The sequence below is a fragment of the Mus caroli genome, unplaced genomic scaffold, assembly GCF_978045245.1.
Source record: "Mus caroli unplaced genomic scaffold, Mus_caroli_1 scaffold_17, whole genome shotgun sequence".
In the NCBI taxonomy this organism is placed as follows: domain Eukaryota; kingdom Metazoa; phylum Chordata; class Mammalia; order Rodentia; family Muridae; genus Mus; species Mus caroli.
Genome location: NW_028227272.1, coordinates 75927309 through 75934921, shown reverse-complemented (window position 1 = coordinate 75934921; position 7613 = coordinate 75927309).

Sequence of the window (7613 nt, the reverse complement as noted above, 5' to 3'; positions counted from 1 at the left end):
GATTGTCTTGTCAGAACACATCTCCAGGACTCAAGTAGGGAAAACAAAACAAAACAAAAAAGCAAACCAACAAAAACCAAAAAAAAAAAAAAAATCATCGAACCCAACCTGCTCTGGGCTCAAATCCTGACTTGTGACTTTATTTCATTCTTTTAACATATCCATGGGCCATTTTCTGGAAAAGTCAGAGCATCAGGTTGTTCACCCACAATGACTTGCAATAGTGGTTCTCAAATTAATGCCCATGTGAGTGATAACTGCTGTTGTATATTACTAACAAGGGTGTAAAACAGTGTGGGCGAATGTCTGGGGCATCTCCAAAGGGGAAACATAGAATTAACATATGGCCTATCAATACGGCTTCTAGGATATATACCAGGAGAACTGAAAATATATCTCCTTACAAAGTGTAGTTATAGATACTCAAAGCAGCTTCATCTCCAGTACTCAAAACAGAAAACAGCTCAAAAGAGTTTGTCCCTGGTCAAATTTTACATATAAGGCTCACTTCATTTTCATGTGGCATTTCCTTACCTCAGAATAGCAATGGAATAGATCAATGGTGATAAATACCCTTTATAAATGTTATTCAAATGTCATAAATAATATTAGTACTAACAACTGCCATTATACAAAATTTTCCTTCAATTATGCCATATTATCCAAGGGTCCTCTAAAAAGACATAACCTTCAAAAAGATGTAGTAGTGCTTAGTTGTGAAATAGGTATTTGAAGGCATAATTTAAATTATATTTTAAATTTTTTCACAAAACAATGGTGATTCCAATTAGCAAAGAGATAGCCATGGTAATTATTTCTAACTACAAACCTGATAACTGAGACTTATCCAAAGCCAATTTTTCAAGGTTTACATCTAATTTTGGGAACTGGAGAGAAAATAGAGGTCTTGAGAAACATCACTACACACATTAAATATAAATATTTTGATTTGGACACAAGTTAATAATCTTTTCAATATTTTTTTATTATTGGATACTTTCATTATTTACATTTCAAATGTTATCCCCATTCCTGGTTTCCCCTCCGAATAGTAACCTCCTCCTATCCCTTTCCCTTCTTATCCTGCTCACCAACCAACCCACTCCCTCTTCCTGGCTCTGGCATTCCCCCACACTGGGGCATACAGACTTCACAAGACCAAGGGCCTCTCCGCCCACTGATGTCTGACTAGGCCATTCTCTGCTATATATGCAGCTGGAGCTATGAGACCAAGCATGTGTACCCTTTGGTTGGTGGTTTAGTCCCTGAGAGCTCTGGGGGGTACCGGTGAGTTCATATTATTGATCGTCCCATGGAGCTGCAAACCCCTTCAGCTCCTTGGGTCCTTTCTCTAGATCCTTCCTTGGGGATCCTATGCTCAGTCCAATGGATGGCTGTGAACATCCACTTCTGTATTTGCCAAGCACTGGCAGAGCATTGCAGGAGAGAGCTATATCAGACTCCTGTCATCAAGCACTTGTTAGCATCACAACAGTATCTGAGTTTGGTGATTGTATATGGGATGGATCCCAAGATGGGGCAGTCTCTGGATGGTCATTTCTTCAGTCTCTACTCCACATTTTGTCTCTGTAACTCTCTCCATGGTTGTTTTATTAGTGCTTCTAAAAAGGTTCCAAGTATCCACACTTTGTTCTTCTTTCTTCTTGAGTTTCATGTGGTTTATGAATGGTATCTTGGCTATTCTGACTTTCTGGGCTAATATCCACTTATCACTGAGTGCACATCATGTGTGTCCTTTTGTGATTGGGTTACCTCACTCAGGATGATATCCCCCAGATCCATCCATTTGCCTGAGAATTTCATATATTCATTGTTTTTAATAGCTGTACTCCATTGTATAAATGTACCACATTTTCTGTACTCATTCATCTGTTGAGGGACATCTGGGTTATTTCCAACTTCTGCTTATTATAAATAAGGCTACTATGAACATAGTGGAGCATGTGTCATTATTATGTGTTGTAGCATCTTCTGGGTATATGCCCAGGAGTGGTACAGCTGGGTCGCCTGGTAGTACTATGTCCAATTTTCTGAGGAACCACCAGAATGATTTCTAGAGTGGTTGTACCATCTTGCAATACCACCAACAATAGAGAAGTTTTCCTCTTTCTCAACATCCTTGCCAGCATCTGGTGACACCTGAGTTTTTTATCTTAGCAATTCTGACTGGTGTGAGGTAGAATCTCAGGGTTGTTTTGATTTGCATTTCCCTGATGACTAAGGACCTTGAACATTTTTTTAGGTGCTTCTCAGCCATTCGGTATTCCTCAGTTGAGAATTCTTTGTTTAGTTCTGTACTCCATTTTTTAATAGGGTTATTTGGTTCACTAGAACCTAACTTATTGGGTTCTTTGTATATATTGGATATTAGCCCTCTATCGGATGTAGGATTGGTAAAGATCTTTTCCCAATCTGTTGGTTGCCTTTTTGTTTTCTTGACGGTGTCCTTTGCCTTACAGAAGCTTTGCAATTTTATGAGGTCCCATTTGTCGATTCTTGATCTTACAGCACAAGCCATTGGTGTTCTGTTCAGAAATTTTTCCCCTGTGCCCATGTGTTCAAGGATCTTCCCCACTTTCTCCTTCATTAGATCCAGTATATCTGGTTTTATGTAGAGGTTCTTGATCCACTTGGACTTGAGCTTTGTGGTAGTCTAACCAATTTAGTAAGTTCAATTAATTTTCCCTGAAAGTATATTCTGCATAGTTAACTGATGATATGTTACGGTAAACAGTTTACTAAATGCAGTTACTTTATATTTAAGATATGAAATACAATTAATAAAATATAAAATTCATAAAGGTTTCTTTAGTTGTGTGCGGGGAGGCATAGGCTTGAACATGGCACAGTGTACACATGATAAAGTGAGTTTTCTCCTTCCATCATGTGGGTTCCAAAAATTGAACTCAGCACTTCAGTCTTGGCAGTGAGCACCTTTGTCCAATAATTATTGTCAATAGCCAGACAATTGTCATAATTTTATACACATTTTAAAGTGAACATCATTTTAGAATTAGTCAAATATGGGGAAACTTCACATATTAAGACTGAAGTCTTTTCTCATGAATGAAGAGGTTTTCATGTTATCCCGTCTGTAAAACACCAGAGATTTGAGATTCTGAGTTTTAAAAAAGTCCCTTTTGTACAGTGGATCAGTAAAGGGTTGTCCAATTTGTCATATCTTCATATACGTCACTAAGCTGCAAGGTATGAATTTACAAATCCTGTGTATCAGGTTTTTTTATAAAAATACAGTCACAGACAATATTAAAGAATTAAATGATAACTTCCTAGAAAGGACAGAGAACTGACCGTAGAATAACATGGACTTGTGCTATTAAAATCTCAGCTCTTAGAGCTGGGGCTATCACTCAATTGGTAGAGTGCTTGCCTAACATGGTGGCACATACCTATAACTTCAGAACTCAGGAAGCAGAGGAACCAAGTCCAGAAGTTCAAAGCAATCCTCAGTTATAATGTGGATTCAAGGCTACCTGTAGTACCTTAGAACCTATGTCAAAAAAAAAAAAAAGAAAAAAGAAAAAAAGTTAAATCCTAGCTTTACAACTTCTTTACAACTTAAAACTTCCAAATAATTTTCATAACCATTTTTTATTTTACTAAACTACAGAACAGGCTTAATAATGCCAGCCTTATCAGTTGTTAATATAAGATGATAGATAGATAGATAGATAGATAGATAGATAGATAGATAGATAGAAAGGCAGACAACTGGGTACACACATAAATGATAAATAGTTGAACAGATAAATGACGATTTATTTTAGTACATAATAAAAACTAGAAATGCCTCTCTTGCTCAGCTTGTTGTGCAACAGTTCGGGCTGTTTGATATGTCAAGAAATTGCATTGTGATTTTAATTTAAAATTTTTACAATCTAATTTTAATAGCATCATATGTTATTAATATCTAAGCTCTTTAACTCTCTCTAGTAAACAAGCATTGAGTCTCTATCCAATTATAACTCTACTATTAATAATTGTTTCTTATGTGTTTCATATTAAGAGTCTTTTTAAACTTTTCTTACCGTACATTTTTATCACTTGTCTTGTAATATCACTATGCACAATTTCAATCAAACTTGTTTATACTTATTAATAAATGTGGTTTTCATTTCCATTTTCTTAAGAATGTTCTGGTTGCATGCCCAGCCATCCCACGAGGCTATAAGGTTTATGGAGACAAAGAAACATGCTTGCTTTCTTGGGGTTTATAGTATAATGTGAGGTACAGATATTAACCCTCATGTGCTACAGAGAATTCTAGATGCCAGAAAATTATATTTGTTGGTTATAGCTTTTTGATTAAAAAAATGAAGAATGTAACAGAAATGAAATTAGTTAAAAAAATGTTTGTTCTGGTAATACTATAAATTAAGCTGATAATCACGAAGGAGGGTACAATTCTGAAATCCCAAAAAGAAATTAATTTACAAAAGATGAACATTGAACACTAGAGGAATTTGATTGAATAGACATTCTCTAAACAAAATAATTACCCTTGTGTGGATTATTTATGGACATCTCATGGTATGAATGGACTGACCTCCCTCCTGTTGGAAATCCAAATCCACCTTTCATTAATAGCTCCCAGAAGTTCCAGTGAACACAAACTTTACTTAACCGTGGGGTTTACCTGATATTGTCATTCTTTATACCTGCCTTTCGTAATGTGTTTGTGAGCTATTAACTTTCTCATTGTTCATGAATCTCTGGAAATAATTAATGTCTTCTAAACTTTTACTTCAAACTAAAATTAACCTGTTTTTATTTTCTCCAGCCAAAGAATGCAGCACCTATTTACATTCTTTGACTTCCTTATGAGGCATGTCGTTCTTTGGCTCACCTCTTGTTCTTCCTCTTAATTGTCGTATCATACACACCTGTAATCTCACCTGTACTATCACTTTTTCTTTTTTTTTTAATGTGTATATTTTATTTTTTTATTTGGTATTTTCTTCATTTACATTTCAAATTCTATCCCAAAAGTCCCCAATACTATCCCCTCACCCTGCTCCCCAACCCACCCACTCTTGCTTTCTGGTCCTGGCATTCCACTGTACTGGGGCATATAATCTTTGCAAGACCAAGGGCCTCTCTTCCCAGTGATGGCCGACTAGGCCATCTTCTGCTACATATGCATCTAGAGACACGAGCTCTGGGGGGTACTGGTTAGTTCATATTGTTGTTCCACCTATAGGGTTGCAGACCCCTTCAGCTTTCTCTAGCTGCTTCATTAGGGGCCCTGTGTTCCATCCAATAGATGACTCTGAGCATCCACTTCTGTATTTGCCAGGCACTGGCATAGCCTCACAAGAGACAGCTATATCAGGATAGTATCACTCTTTCAATGCTGCTTGTGTTGGTATATCCATCCCTGTGACCAAATACCTAAGTAAGCCAACTAAAAGGGAATCAGACTAATTTGGATCTGAGGTCTCACCCATGGTTGTGGGCATGAGAACTCCACGGCATGACAGAGTCTTACCACAGTGGGCAAGAAGCAAGGGAGAATGTCTGCACAGGCTGGCATGTTTTTCCCTGTTATTCTACCTGGTCCCTCTGCCTATGGGAGGATGCCACCCACCTTCTGGGCAGATATTTCCCACCTCAGCTAACTGACTTTGGAAATATGTTTGTTAGACACACGCAGAGTTGTCATTTTCTAATCTGGAGGATCCTCAATCCAGCCAATTGACAAACATCACTAACCGTCACATTGAGCCTACAGTAAGTTTACTACATCACAGCTTTGATCATAACTTTTCTCCATTTCAACAAAAGACATTCATATAGTAATAAAATTTAATATATTTAGCTTTGCTTTAAAATCCTTATGCTGAACTAGGGATTTAATCAATGCTATATGTTATCTTCTCTAGCATTCATGAGACCTTAGTCTTAATTCCTAGCAAAACAATAAAAAGAAAAGAAACCACCACATATTTGACGGAAAGACGTAACAAGCAACACATTTGTTTTGAAAATACCTTTTGGGATGCTTACTATGGTAGTCTAAAAGAGAATGGCCCCCATCAGCTCATGTGTTTTGATGCTTGGTACCCAGTTGATGTACTAATCAGGCAGGGTTAGAAATTATAAGCTTCTGTGCATGTATCTCCTGACTTAAGTGGAACTTTCTGGGTCAGCTGTCTCTGATTTCAAATGAGTAAACAAACAAACAAACACCCCACCTCATCGTCTTACCATATTTTGTACAATCACACATTCATCCATGAGTTAAACTCGGTAAACAATAATGCTATCTTCAAAACTGGTAAGTTGAATAAAACCTATAAACTTGGCTTCAAGTGTCTCTCCAAAGGATCATGCTCTGCAGTCCAAAACGGACCGTCCAGAATTTTAGAATTATTGCTGTCGTAAAACTTTCATTTAAGTCAGAACTTTAGCAGTAAGAGTCAAAGAATTCTGGTAGATAATTAATGTAATTCCTAGAATAGCACTTCACCTGCTGTGAAAATTAATTGTGAGAAGTAATACTTTTGTGTATTACTTACATATGGCTTTAAAGTGTCTCTGAATCCGTTGTTGTAATATTTGGTTTGTTACTTAAAGAAATGACCTACTGTCATAATGAGGAAATAATAAGCTACATCATGGTTCTGAGAGGCTTAGCATGTACAGCTTAAATTTGTTTCTTCCTTTTCTATAAGCCAACTTAGTCATATATTTATAGATCACTAGTCATAAGAGTCTCCCATTTGAAGTTGTTTAGAAATTCCATTTTTTCTGTTTTCTCTTCTATTTTTCACTATTTAGTATTTACAAAAAGCTTCAGTTTTCTTCCTTTAAACATTTAGACTTATTCTTTTAACTTTAATACCATTTTCTTTTTTATTTTTATACCTTAGCCAGTCTTCACTGATCTGTAGAGAAGGATAACATTCAATTTCTACTTTTAGATATTATTTACTGTGAGCAAAAGGTAACTTGCTTGCAACAAGCTCCTAAATGTAGGATTAACTTTATTATAATCAATGATGAAGTAATTAAGAAAAGTAATAAACATTTATGATAAATTATAGGAGGCCTAATAATAAAAAAATAGTAAATTCCACATGAAACAACTGTGCATAAGTGTATTGCCTGATTGTACATATACACATCAAAAAGAAAGGAACCAGATATAGCTGTCTCTTGTGAGACAAGGCCGGGGCCTAGCAAACACAGAAGTGGATGCTCACAGTCAACTATTGGATGGATCACAGGGCCCCCAATGGAGGAGCTAGAGCAAGTACCCAAGGAGCTAAAGGGATCTGCAACCCTATAGGTGGAACAACATTATGAACTAACCAGTACCCCAGAGCTCTTGACTCTAGCTGCATATGTATCAAAAGATGGTCTAGTCGGCCATCACTGGAAAGAGAGGCCCATTGGACTTGCAAACTTTATATGCACCAGTACAGGGGAACGCCAAGGCCAAAAAGTGGGAGTTGGTGGGGAGGGGAGGGCGGGGAGTGTATTGGGGACTTTTTGGATAGTATTGGAAATGTAAATGAGGAAAATACCTAATAAAAAAAAAGTGAGGTCTGGGAACTGAAATTGTTTCC